Below are 13,966 nucleotides of genomic sequence, written 5' to 3' on the forward strand. Positions count from 1 at the left end.
GTCTGTTTGCTGGATCAGAAAGCAGGCACTAAGTTAGACATTTATCCAAAAGTCCTTTTTTTGCCTGGTGGACTCTGGAGAATCCAGGTGGAACAAGTATATGCAGCCTCCCCAAGTGGTTATACCCCTCTGGAGTTGTTGCAATCTGAGTGAATTTGCCTCAACACCTCATAAAGTTCTTAGTTCCTGGTGGGCGTTGGTCACCCTCCCTCATGGAATTACATACAAGCCCTGACCCACAATGATACATAAACTTAATACAGTAAGATCTCCCAAATGTATTACTGGAATTTGCCGTATCAGTCACAACAAACAGTCCCCAGTCTATGAGCCCTACAAATCTTGGGTTGATTGAGGTTATCTCTGGCGATGCACTGTCAATATTTCTACAAAGATCTGCCTTTGCCCCCATGTACAGCAGCCTCCTGAAGTTCAGCAAATAGTGTGTGAGGGGTAACCAGTGGGGCCAAGTCAGCCCCTTTTCCTTGCTCACAGAATCACTCTGAGCCGATGCAGTTTCCTCGATTCACAGTCATTGGTTTTTCTCTTCCATGATGGTTTTTAAATCTGCGGACCAGTCGCCAATCTATGGACCAGCTGGATTGATTAGGTGTAATCAGTTGGCCAAGTCACATGGTGGTGTTCCTGTCCTGTGCCTGGAGGAGCCTGCAAACACCTCAGATGTGAACATTTTTCATGGGTAACTCTGATGTTTGAAAAAGGACTCGCTTGCTTTAATGTTGGTGGACAGCAGGCTCAAAAAGGGTGGGATTGTAGCCAGAGGGCAGGTTTGTGGAGTGGAAGCCAGGAGACCAATGCTATAGTCACCGCTCTGGGGCGGACCTTGGACAAATCCTTTTTTCTCTTTGTTCTTCAGTTTCTTCCCTTGGGGAAGAATGATGGGGGCTAATGATATGAATACACACACCCTTTGTACAGTGCTTTCGCACTGATTGATGATAGGAGCTGAATAGTGTCTCCTCCTCTCTGTGACCGAAGAGTGAACACACCAACAAGTATTTACGAGTAATGTTCACACCCACTCCTGAAAATGGGATTGGGTATACTGGGAATGTAGCTCAGTGACTATCCCTGGGGAGACTTCCTTCTCTTGGAAACACTTGCATTTCAGCTGTGGGTTTATGGTCCTTGGGATAAGTTGTCTAGGAGTCGATTTAGCAGCAGCAAGAGTGGGGAGTCCCTATCAGAGGCAGGAAAATCACCCAACTTGCTTCAATGTCTGGGAGTATTTATGCAGGATATTTATCCCAGGCTGACAGCTGCTCTCACAGCACACGTGCTTGTGCTTCCGGGCAGAGCATTAGAGTGTTACCAGTGATTGTTTTTTTTTTTTGCCTGTTTATTTCCATGAGAGCTGGGTCTGAGCCACAAAGTCAGATCTAGGTCAAAGCTTTCTCTGATAGTGATCCAGGTGTTGGTTCCGGCCCATCTTGACTCTGCCTGATGTTGGCCGTTTGACAATGACCCTTTTATCTAGAGAGGTGGAATGAGTGCCTGGCAAGGCTACGGGATGTGAGTAAGGTGAATTCCTGCGGTATGCAGTGTAATGGCCCGAGTCGGGATGAGCTCAACTGCTCTTCGCTGGGAGACAATATGTAATTCCACAAGAATTCCACTGGCTCACCCTTTAATTAAAGGAGCATATTTAGAGTTAATGAAAGTGACAGTCCGCACATGGTAGCATGGGTGAGGGATTGTGCAGCCGGTGCTGTGAAATCTTCCCTCAGACAACTCTCCAATGGCCCTTGCTCCCCACTGCTATCCCAGCCCTGGGGTCCTTGCACTCAGCTTTGCCAATGCCCTTCAAGCCTGACTCACCATCCCCCTGCTATTCTGGGGCTGGGTTCCCTACACGTAGCTCCGCTGGTGCCCCACAGTCCTGACCTGCAGCCCCTGGCTATTCCAGCCCTTTAAGGAGTGTCTGCAGGGGTTCATTGAAACCGAACCTTAATGTGATCCTTTTGAACATCGCTCATCGTTACCAAAAGATGCAATGTGATTACAGGACTTGGGCAAGTGGGGCAACAGGCTTCCCTGGTCCATGTGATGCCTGGTTACTCCCGGTCAGTGTTAAAGGCACAACAGCAAACTATCCTGACATGTAGGAAAGCTAGGAAGCATAGTAAGAGCCACTATGACAGCATCAGGAGGTCTCCAAAATCCTACAAAAAGTGGAAACATGGACCGATTACTAAGGATGAATACTAGGGTTGTCAAGCAATTAAAAAAATGAATCACGATTAATCACACGATTAATTGCGCTGTTAAACAATAAGAATACCATGTATTTAAATATTTTTGGATGTTTTCTACATTTTTCAAATATTGATTTCAATTACAACACAGACTACAAAGAGTATGGTGCTCACTTTGTATTTATTTTTGATTACAAATATTTGTACTGTCATAAACAAAATAAATCGTATTTTTCAGTTCACCTCATACAAGTACTGTAGTGCAATTGCTTTATCATGAAAGTTGAACTTACAAATGTAGAATTATGTACAAAAAAACCTGCATTCAAAAATAAAATAAAGTAAAACTTTAGAGCCTACAAGTCCACTCAGTCCTACTTCTTGTTCAGCCAATTGCTCAGACAAACAAGTTTGTGTACATTTACGGGAAATAATGCTGCCCGCTTCTTGTTTACAGTGTCACCTGAAAGTGAGAACAGGCGTTCACATGGCATTGTCATAGCCGGCGCCGCAAGATATTTATATTCATATGTCCCTTCATGCTTCAACCACCATTCCAGAGGACGTGCTTCCATGCTGATGGCGGGTTCTGCTCGATAACGATCCAAAGCAGAGCGGACCGACACATGTTCATTTTCGTCATCTGGTCAGATGCCACCAGCAGAAGGTTGATTTTCTTTTTTGGTGGTTCTGGTTCTGTAGTTTCCGCATTGGAGTGTTGCTCTTTTAAGACTTCTGTAATCATGCTCCACACCTCGTCCCTCTCAGGTTTTGGAAGGCACTTCAGATTCTTAAACCTTGGGTCAAGTGATGTAGCTATTTTTAGAAATCTCACATTGGTACCTTCTTTGCGTTTTGTCAAATCTGCAGTGAAAGTGTTCTTAAAATGAACATGTGCTGGGTCATCATCCGAGACTGCTAGAACATGAGCTATCTGGCAGAATGCAGGTAAAACAGAGCAGGAGACCTACTATTCTCCCCCAAGGAGTTCAGTCACAAATTTAATGAACGCATTATTTTTTTAATGAGCATCATCAGCATGGAAGCATGGCCTCTGGAATGGTGGCCGAAGCATGAAGGGGCATACGAATGTTTAGCATATCTGGCATGTAAATACCCTGCAACACTGGCTACAAAAGAGCCATGAGAAAGCCTATTCTCACTTTCTGGTGACATTGTAAATAAGAAGAGGGCAGCATTATCTCCAGTAAATGTAAATAACCTTATTTGTCTTAGCGAGTGGCTGAACAAGAAGTAGGACTGAGTGGACTTGTAAGCTCTAAAGTTTTACATTGTTTTATTTTTGAGGGCCGTTATGTAACCAAAAAAAAATCTAAATTTTTAAGTTACACTTTCACAATAAAGAGATTGCTCTACAGTCCTTGTATGAGATGAATTGAAAAATACTAGCTTTTTATCGTGTTTACAGTGCAAATATTTGTAATAAAAATAATATAAAGTGAGCACTGCACACTTCGTATTTTGTGTTGTAATAGAAATCAATATATTTGAAAATGTAGAAAAACGTGCAAAAATATTTAATTTCAATTGGTATTCTATTGTTTAACAGTATGATTAATCACGATTATTTTTTTTAATCGCAATTAATTTTTTTGAGTTAATCACATGAGTTAACTGTGATTAATCGACAGCCCTAATGAATACAGAAGAATAGCATAAACAGGGGAGGACAAAATCAGAAAGGCCAAGGCACAAATTACACCTAGCAAGGGACGTAAAATGCAGTCAGAAGAGGTTCTGTAAATACATTAAGATCGAAAGACAAAGAGCAGCGTAGCTCACTACATAGCAGGGAAGGAGAGCTAATAATGGATGTCACGAAGAAGGTGGAGGTATTTCATGCATATTTTGCTGCAGTCTTCATTTTATAGGTGAATGGGACCTGATACTCAACACAATATTAACAACAAAGGGGAGGAAACAGAAGCCAGAATAGAGAAAGAACAAGTTTAAGAATATCTAGATAACTTTAGATATATTCAAGTCATCAGGGCCTGCCAAAACACATGATCTATGATGAAAGGTTAAAAAAACCTGGGAACTTTAGTACTGATGAAAGATGACTGAGGGGGAACCTGGTAAGTCTTCCAATATGTTAAGGGCTGTTATAAAGAGGATGGAGATCAATTGTTCTCCATGTCCACTGAAGAAGGTAGGACACGAAATAATGGGCTTAATCTGCAGCAAGGGAGATTGAGGTAAGATATTAGGAAAAACTTTCTAACTCTAAGGATAGTTAAGCTCTGCAACAGGCTTCTGAGGAAGGTTGTGGAACCCCTGCTCACTAGAGGTTTTTAAGAACAGGTTGGCTAAACACCTGTCAGGAATGGTCTAGGCTTACTTGGTACTACTTCAGTGTGAGGGTGGGGAATGGTCTAGATGACCTCTCATGGTACCTTCTAGCCCTAAATTTCTATGATTTTAATATTCTAGGTTTGAAAATAAACACTTAAGGTCTAACTGAATTGCACCTCACATAATTAGCTTGTGGAACTCATTGGTACAAGATATTGGAGTTAAGAGCTTAGAAATATTTGGGGAAAAGTAGATCTTTGTATGGATAATGGGAACATCCAAGGAGGTAAGAATGGAAAGGATAAAATGTATGAAAGGTATAAACTCTCCTGTGTCAGGGCACGAGCCAAACTCTGACAGTCAGGAAGTAAGTCCTGCCCTGGGCTGGTTTCTCCATCCTTGTCCCCTGGGCCAGGGGGGGGTCTTGCACCTTCCTCTAAAGCAGTTGGTGCTGGGCACTCTCACAGCCAAGATATCAGGCTCGATGGGCCCCTAGTCTGATCTGGTTTGCCACTGCCTGTTATAACTGCTGCAGAGAAGTAAGTCAAGGTGCCCATAGAGACAACTGTGTATTCCAGCTATTGATATAGGGGTGTTTGTGATGGAATGGCTACCATGATGAGCACATTGTGCTATAGTCCTCTGTCTCCCGAGGGCTCCACCCCTCTATCTCAAGCTCATCACCATGCTGTCTCAGCTCCTTATGGGTTCTAAAATGGAGCCTCCAGGTTTTGCGGCTGGCTCCCAGAGGCTCGGCGCATTGCTTCTACTGCAGCTAGTGCTAGGGGAGTATGTACTCTTGGGACCAAAGGTCTCTCCGGGTATAGCATGTGTCTAAGGCAGTTAGTGAGGTGATGTCTGGGTAGCACAGGGGTTATGCGTCCGTGTGCTCCTGCGGCTCTTTAGTGTGTGGCTGACCCTGCCGCTTCTGCGTGCCTAAGGGTATGTCTGCACTGCATTTGGAGGGGTGATGGCAGCTACTCCTATGCTGCTCCGGGACCGGAGCTAGCATGGTTAAAGTTACCTAGGGATCTCGACCTGTGCTGCAATCCCACCTCTCGACTGCAGCGTCGGCCTACCCCTTGGGAGCCCCTTCTTTAGCTCAAGTGGGTACTGACTTGTGCTTTTCGTTCCTTGCTGGGGTTGTTATGTCCCTGCCTTGAACAATAAACCATCAACCGCAACACCCACCATTCTGTGGACCCTTCTATGACGGGTTGGATCACAGAAACCCTGTTGGGGCTGCCAACTGATGTGCAAGAATACTTCTGCCCCTGCTTTCCCTGTCAGCTTGGGACTCCAGAACCCTGCCTGGCTGTGCCAGACACACTTGCCGGCCACAAACACAGACCCCAGTCTGAACCACATCCCACAAACTGCAGGCTTAATTGAAAGCAGCTTAAGAAGGGTTCATGTCTTTAACACTCAGATGCCCAACTCCCAATGGGGTCCAAACCCCAAATAAATCCGTTTTACCCCGTATAAAGCTTATAAAGGGTAAACTCATAAATTGTTCACCCTCTATAACACTGATAGAGAGATACGCACAGCTGTTTGCCCTCCCTCCCCTCCCCAGGTACTAATACATACTCTGGGTTAAATAATAAGTAAAAAGTGATTTTATTAAATACAGAAAGGAGGATTTAAGTGGTTCCAAGTAGTAACAGACAGAACAAAGTGAATTAAAATAAAATAAAACACTCAAGTCTAAGCCTAATACAGTAATAAAACTGAATACAGATAAAATCTCACCCTCAGAGATGTTTCAATAAGTTTCTTTCACAGACTGGACACCTTCCTAGTCTGGGCACAGTCCTTTCCCTTGGTACAGCCCTTGTTCCAGCTGAGGTGGTAGCGAAGGGATTTCTCATAACTGCAGCCTCCTTTGTTCTGTTCCACCCCCTTGTATGGCTTTGGTACAAGGCGGGAATCTTTTGTCTCTCTGGGTCCCCACCCCTGCTTCTCAATGGAAAAACACCAGGTTTAAGTCTGCTGCAGTTTCCACGGTATGCATCCGATGAAGTGAGCTATAGCTCACGAAAGCTCATGGTCAAATAAATTGGTTAGTCTCTAAGGTGCCACAAGTACTCCTTTTCTTTTTGCGAATACAGACTAACACGGCTGTTACTCTGAAACCAGGTTTAAGATGTATTCCAGTACCAGGTGACATGGTCACATGTCCTGTGAGACCCCAAGCCTTCATTCCTCTCAGCCTGGCTCACAGGAAGGCCTGCCTGCAAACAGAGCCATCCACAGTCAATTGTCCTGGCTGATGGGAGCCATCAAGATTCCCAGCCACCATTAATGGCCCACACTTTGCATAATTACAATAGGCCCTCAGAGTTATATTTTATATTTCTAGTTTCAGATACAAGAGTGATACATTTATACAAATAGGATGACCACACTCAGTAGATTATAAGCTTTGTAATGATACCTTACAGGAGCCCGTTTGCATGAAGCATATTCCAGTTACATTATATTCATAGGTTTCAGAGTAACAGCCGTGTTAGTCTGTATTCGCAAAAAGAAAAGGAATACTTGTGGCACCTTAGAGACTAACCAATTTATTTGAGCATGAGCTTTCGTGAGCTACAGAAGTGAGCTGTAGCTCACGAAAGCTCATGCTCAAATAAATTGGTTAGTCTCTAAGGTGCCACAAGTATTCCTTTTCTTTTTATTATATTCATACTCATTAGCATATATTCATAAAATCATCTAGAATGCAACGTCACACCTTCATCACCCCCTGAACTGCCTGACCCCCGAGCTCCATCCAGTCTCTCCTTCCCTTGAAATCCCAGCTCGTCTCCAGAGGAGACGAATGAATCCTTGGCAGCGTTTCTAAAGCTGAGAAGTAATTACCTTGCTCAAGCATAACACTGCGGGAAATGGCATTCTCTCTCCCCCTCCAGCGTGCCCGGGGAAGCAGTGCCAGGGAGGACTCCATTGATCTTCCTGCGGTGGAGCTGCTGACTTGACACACAGCTTAGTTCTCCACTCCGATCGTGCGTGCTGACAACTGGGCCAGACGGATGATGAACGCTCATTGCCATGTGCAATTTTATCCCCTTACTGTAAATGCTAATATGCCCGCCCAGCGCAATGAATTATCCCTTTCATGGCTGGCAAGCCAGTTAGCTCCTTTTGATGGCTCCAAAGTGACCAAATAAACAAACATCAGCCAATTTGCTACAGCTGGGAACAAAGAGAGAGACAGTGCAGCTCAGAATAGTGTCCCCCCTCAATTCCATCCCCCTGCCTTCAGGGGGAGGGATAGCTCAGTGGTTTGAGCATTAGCCTGCTAAACCCAGGGTTGAGAGTTCAATCCTTGAGGGGGCCATTTGGGATCTGGGGCAAAAATTGGGGATTGGCCCTGCTTTGAGCAGGGGGTTGGACTAGATAACCTTTTGAGGTCCCTTCCAACCCTAATAGTCTATGATTCTATGAACCCTTTGGAGACAGGAGCCCTTGGCACTGACCTTTAGCATCCAGCTCCCAACCATATGCTAAGGGGGAGATTGCAGGACTGCTGTCCTAGGTGTGAGGTTTTGGAAGTCCTAGGAGATGTGAGGAAGTCTTGGCCTTATGGTTAAGACTCTGACCTGGGGCTCATGAGTTCCTTGGTTCAATTCCGGGCTCACTGTGTGATCTTGGCGACACACTTATTCTGTGCCTCCATTTCCCCACTATCAAAGGGGGTGATACTAGTGCCTCCTCTTCTCTTGTCTGTATGTTCGTTGGGGTGAGGGACTGTCTGTGTCTGTGCCTGGCACAATGGGGCTCTGATCTCAGTGAGATACTACTGGGATAAGAATGGTAAGAGAGACCTGGAGGTAGAGAAAGTCACTGGGACGTTCTAGCAGAAGAGCCAATCGCACTACAGATCTCATAGGCCCTGGGTGAGAGTTAGGGAAAGGACGTATCTTGGCTAAACCTGGCTCCGCTCTGCCTGTGCACCCTTTGGAAGTCACTGGGGTTGTACAGCTGTCAGTGAGAGGAGGAATTGGCTCCTAAATGGATTATAGCATGGAGCTCTGCGGGAGTGTGGGAGAGTCTCCCTAAGGGAGGGCTGGGAGCCCCATTACTTGGGACCAGACAAGCCATGAGGGATCAAGTGTCCGGGACGACCCTGCACAGAGCTCTGCGCAGGGGGAGGATGCTCTAGATAGGGCCTAAGGGGTGTCTTCACTCTGAATTCCTATGAAGAGTTCTGAACTGGAAACCTGTGGGTCCCCTGCTCCAACCAATAGGCCCTGGACTGTGGGGTGGGGAACTGGGGAAATGGGCACTTGTTAACTCCATGGAGGCCAGGTGAGAGAATGCACTGAAACTTTCCCCCAGTACAGTGGGCTGGGGCCCCCCTAGCAAAGACATCTGCATCCCCAAATACAGATCTGGGGTTGTCCCTCCATTCTGTTTTGCCATGCCCAGTTAGAGCCTCCTAGGGTCAGTCAGACTCCTGTCACCTCATCCCAGGCTCCCTCGAGCATGGTGAGTTTGCAAGTCCAGGTCTAACAGGAATCTTATCATGTTCCCATTTGGGGGAGACCCAGGATTTACCAGCCTGAATCACACCCGGGATGGCAGGGACCCATCTAGCCCAGTATCCTGGCTCTCACATGGCCAGGACCAGTTGCTACAGAAACCCTTTGTGGACAGTTATGGAATAATATGCCCATGGGGAAAGTTTCTTCCTAACCCCATCTGTCAGTGATTGGCTTCTACTCCCTTATAAAAACATTGCTAGACCCTTTCTTATGTCATTGGGGGTGTTCTATATTCTCTTTACCCATACTCATCCTCTTCTGCCATCACTGGTATATTGTGGCAATGAGTCCCGCAGGCTGATATGCTGTACATGAAAATATTTCCTTTTATCGGTTGTATATAAATTGCCTTTCAGTTTCATTGGCGGTCTCATGGCTGTTGTCTTATAAGGGTAAATAGAAGCCCCTCCATTTAGCTTTGTTAGACCATTTGTTATTTTACATACTTGGCCACTCTTATTTACGTCCCCTCTAAATCCACTGTGACATGAGGAATAACCACAACCTAGCCCCTAGATTATTGATCCCAGCATATCATATTGCAGGATAACAAAACCAGAACAGTTATGTACAGATGTGGCAGCTTAATAACCCACCCAGCCAGCCCACTCACTGACATGCATGAACCACAGACTCAGCCATTAGAGACTTGACTTCTGTTAGGATGTATTTGGACTCCCAGCTTTGATGGCACAGGCTGTTCTACTGAGCAAAGAAAGAAACATGCTGTCAGGATGAGCTGGGGAGGAAGGGCACATTCTCCACTCACAGCAAGAAGGGTGTGTATGGCTAATGCATGCTAAGGAGAGACAGGAGACTTGAGTTCTGTTCCTGCCTTTGGCAAGTCTTATACCTCAGTTTCCCCAACAGGGAAATGGGCCAGAATGTGAACCTTAAAAAAATCATCTTTGGCGAGATTCCTGGGTGGAAAGTGGAAGGAATTATTACTGAGGCAAAGGAGGAGTTGGGAACTTGCATCTTTTTCTTTCAATGAAAAATGTCTGTTGAGATTTTGGAAGCGGCTTCAGTCAGCTCGATCAGGACGGCAGTTTCCTTCCTGAGCATGGGCCCACGATGGTTCTTGGGCCAGCTGTAACCTCCCAGGCACCGCTGACTGCTGGCGATTTCCACCTGGGCAACCTAGCCAGGAGTCCCGCCGAGCGGGTGGGGATTGCTGCATCTGCCGGCATCTCTCCCGCTGCTCCTGCGTCCGCTCCGTCATGGGAATGGCACTGGCTCTGGCGACCCGAGTCAGAGAGGACTGGCTCAGCCGCTCTTGCTCGAGGGCTGCTCCAGGAACCTGGCAGGATGGAAGTGCTGCCGTGAGAGCTGGCTTAGTGACTCAGCACTTTTCTTGTGCGTCTTTCCTCTCCGGCTCCGCCGCAGTATTAACTCTCCGCTCGCCCTGTGCACACAGCTCGTGGGCCGCCTTGCCGGCCTTCAGCCAGCAAAGGAGGGGGACTGCCAGCATCCCCAGGGGGCAGTGCTGGGAAATGCAGGGTTTGAAATTGGAGTTACTTTTCCATGGAACTCAAAAGTGGGTCGGTGTCATTATCCTCATTGTAAGATGGGGAAACAGAGGCATGAAGCAGGGAAGTGACTTGCCCAGCCAGTCAGTGAAAGAGCCAGGCATAGAATGTGGGTCTCCTGGGTTCCAGTCCAGTGCTCTGCCCACAGCTATAGATTCAACCTGGAGTGATATTTAAAGCAAGCTTTCTATAAAATCAGTCACCGCTAGTTGTTTTCCACATTTCTCTTTCTATTCTCTGCCTTTCCTTCAGTTTTTTAAAGGGTTCTAATTATTCTTGTTTCCATTTAATCTTTTCAGGGCAGGGGCCACGTCTTCCTTTGTGTTTATGCAGCACCTCAGGGTGCTGCTGGAATGCACTTATCTACATATGCATTTGGTCTCAGGGGGAATTTTGAAGTGAACAGAGTGATTTTTTACTCTGAAGTGCATGCAGGCCTCAGTTCTGTGACCATGCTCCGTTGCAACAGCTTGTCTTGCACTTTGTACACCCAAAGGCCAGCAGACCCTCTCTTCCCCCCTCTCCCAGTCTAGTACAGTGCAACTACCCTGAATCTAGCTCTGTGACCTCTGTCTGTGGGACCTTTTTCCTACAAACTGTCTCGCCAAATGCTTCCCAGAGTCAAGTAATAAGAGCAGGGGGAGAGCAGGATCCAGAGGCAGCAGAGGAAAGGTGCCTTTTCAGAGGAGACTTGAAATGAGGGATTGAAAGGGTGGGTGAAGCAGAGTCAGTTGCAGAGGAGAAGACTCTTGCACCTTTTGCAGCCAGAAAGGACGAAGGAATGACAAGGGATGGTGGCACAGAGGGTCCATGGAGTCACCTGGAACAAGGCTTTGCAGACCTGGAGGATGATTTATTTTAACTGGGTCCTGGACTGCATGAGGAACCAGTGGAAGTGTCTGGGACCGGAGGAGAAACTCATTGATTCACAGACCCCTCCTGCGTCATTGACACAGGCTGTTGGCTCTTTTCTTTCGAACTCCGTTTGCAGCGTGCTCTGGGAAGCTGGGGCCTGTTTGTCTCTTCCTGCGGCTTTTGTGCTAAACATCTGGGAATCTCCGCTCCTGGTTCCTGCAATGGGAACTCAGCCCCGCTCCGGGAACAGGGATGGGGACGCTGAGGCAGTGGGACCAGCTGACAGAGTGAGAACCAATGTCTGGGGTTGTTTCGGGTGGTGGGGACATTGGATTCTTTTTGTGTGGGGGGGGGGAGAAGATATCAAATAAAATCCTTTAAAAAAAAAAAAAGCCTAATTGGCAAAGTTCAAACCAGCCCTGGACATTCGGCTCCACAGGCTGGGCCCTGAGAGCGAGGCCAGTTAATGGAGGCCAGGGTTTGGATCCCCTCTGGACCCGTTCTGAGCCTTTGCGGACACCATCTGTCCTGGAAAACGTCTGTCTCTGAGCAAAGCACAGACTCTTGTTGCGACTCGGCATGGACAGAGGAGGAACATAAGAACGGCCCTGCTGGGTCAGACCAAAGGTCCGTCTAGCCCAGTGTCCTGTGTTCCGACAGTGGCCGATGCCAGGTGCCCCAGAGGGAGCGAACAGAACAAATCATCAAGGAAGCTGCAGCCCCATTCACGGCCTCGCAAAGCACTTCCCGATTCATAGCTTTTAAGGCCAGAAGGGACTGTCCCGACCTGCTCCGTGGGCCCCAAGAGCTTTATCCAGACTCCAGCATCCAGCCGTCACTCCTGGCTGAGCTGGAGCGTAGCTGTTACAAAAAGACACCCGCTCCTGATTTAAAGCCTGGCACGTTTCGCACGCTCTTCACTAGATGCTGCACGAGGGAGCTGCGGTGCAGGGTGCTAACACAGAGACCTGTCCACCCGATCAGTAACATGCATCACTTTATGTGGCGCTGCAGGGGAGGGGACTGAACCCAGGACCAGCTGGGGAAGACAATTAAACAGCAGGATAAATCGCATGGAGCTGAGGGCCAAACTGGACTGCTCCTCCGACCCTGACCCCCCAGTGGGGAGAGTGGAAGGATCCGGCAGCTCCAGTCCTTGCACCAACCACCACTACAGCCCCTGTGCCTCCCAGAGCACGCGGCTCCTGGCTAATGATAGTGGGAATGGTGGCGAATGAAGGGCCATGGATCTGTCCTGAAAGGGGGCACTCATTTGCATCCCCTTAAGTCAAGTAGCAACAGGCCCACTCCCCCTTTGGGATGGGGAGCTCAGGGGGCTGGAGCTTACGACGTGATGGTGGAACAAAGCAGCCGAGAAGATGGAAGTGCCTTCCCCCAAGGCCCCTTTTTCCTTCCAGGGCAGAGCAGCATTCCTGGCTCCTCTCCCGCAGAGAGACTGTTACCAGCTTGGAGGGGTGGGACCGTGTCTCTTTCAGTGCCGGACTGCAGGAGGAGAGCAGAGTCAAGGACACGAAGGGAGAAGGAAGAGAGGGATCCTCACCTGGGTTTATGAGCTACCTGCCGCTTCATGCTGGGGTTTGGCAGGCCACCCTGCACCCGCCTCTGCTACGTTGGTCCCGGAGGCCCTGGTGCAATCAAAGAGCTTTGATTCTCATGACAAGCTTCAAAGAACATTGTGATGCATGCCGAACCACACTGCTGGGTGCTGTCCCAGACCATGGGGCCAGGAGGGCTGCCTGTTAACAGCCAGACTAGGGGCCTGTTGGGCGAGATCGTGGCCACAGCCATGCAGGACCTCAATGTCCCCTCTCACCAGGGATGGGATCTCAGTCAGGTTTGGAGTGTGGCCAGGACAGGGAGGGGTGGAGAGTCCAGCCCCGCAAACTTGATAGATCCCCAGGGATTCCCCATCACTGGAGGCTGTGCACCTCCCCGGTGCTCTGGGGTTCTGCTGCCCTCTGGATCTCAGCGGGGCTCGGTGGAGAAGTTAATGCAGCTTGGCAAGCTGGGACTAAGATCTTGTGTCTCACACCAGCACTTACGCTGTCCCAGCGCCTCTTCCTGGAGGAGCGGTGACCAAGCACTGGGAGCCCCCCCAGCTCCGCCCCTCGCGAGCTGAGGGTGGGGTCTCTCTGAGACACATTCACCATGAAGATGCTTTCAATCCTCTCTGCAGGCTTTGACCCAACGGCTAGGGGGTTAGACCTAAGGCTGTGAGGAATCGGGAACATGATTTGTTTCTGTTTGCAAACCGGCGTTTGATTTTGGCAGGCGGTTTCTGGGTGTCCGACTTCAAACCCCGGGGGCCCTGATCTGCGGAAGTGCTGAGCGCCCATGACTACAGTGGATGTCAGTGGGAGCTGTAGGTGCTCAGCACCTCTGAAAGTTTGGGCCCCAACTTGGGTTCCCAAACAATGGAAGAGCACACAGCATTGAGAGTGTTGAGTGCAATCAAAGTTCCATCAGAGGCAGTGTTGTC

The 13,966-nt window shown here is 48.2% G+C and overlaps 1 protein-coding gene across 1 annotated transcript in view; it reads left to right on the forward strand.

Annotated features, from left to right (window-relative positions):
* Positions 1-13,966, forward strand: part of SYT2 (synaptotagmin 2) — a 63,221-nt gene that overhangs the window by 893 nt on the left and 48,362 nt on the right. The gene's annotated exons all lie outside the window — the stretch shown is intronic.

This window comes from Eretmochelys imbricata, chromosome 21 (assembly GCF_965152235.1).
Source record: "Eretmochelys imbricata isolate rEreImb1 chromosome 21, rEreImb1.hap1, whole genome shotgun sequence".
In the NCBI taxonomy this organism is placed as follows: Eukaryota; Metazoa; Chordata; order Testudines; family Cheloniidae; genus Eretmochelys; species Eretmochelys imbricata.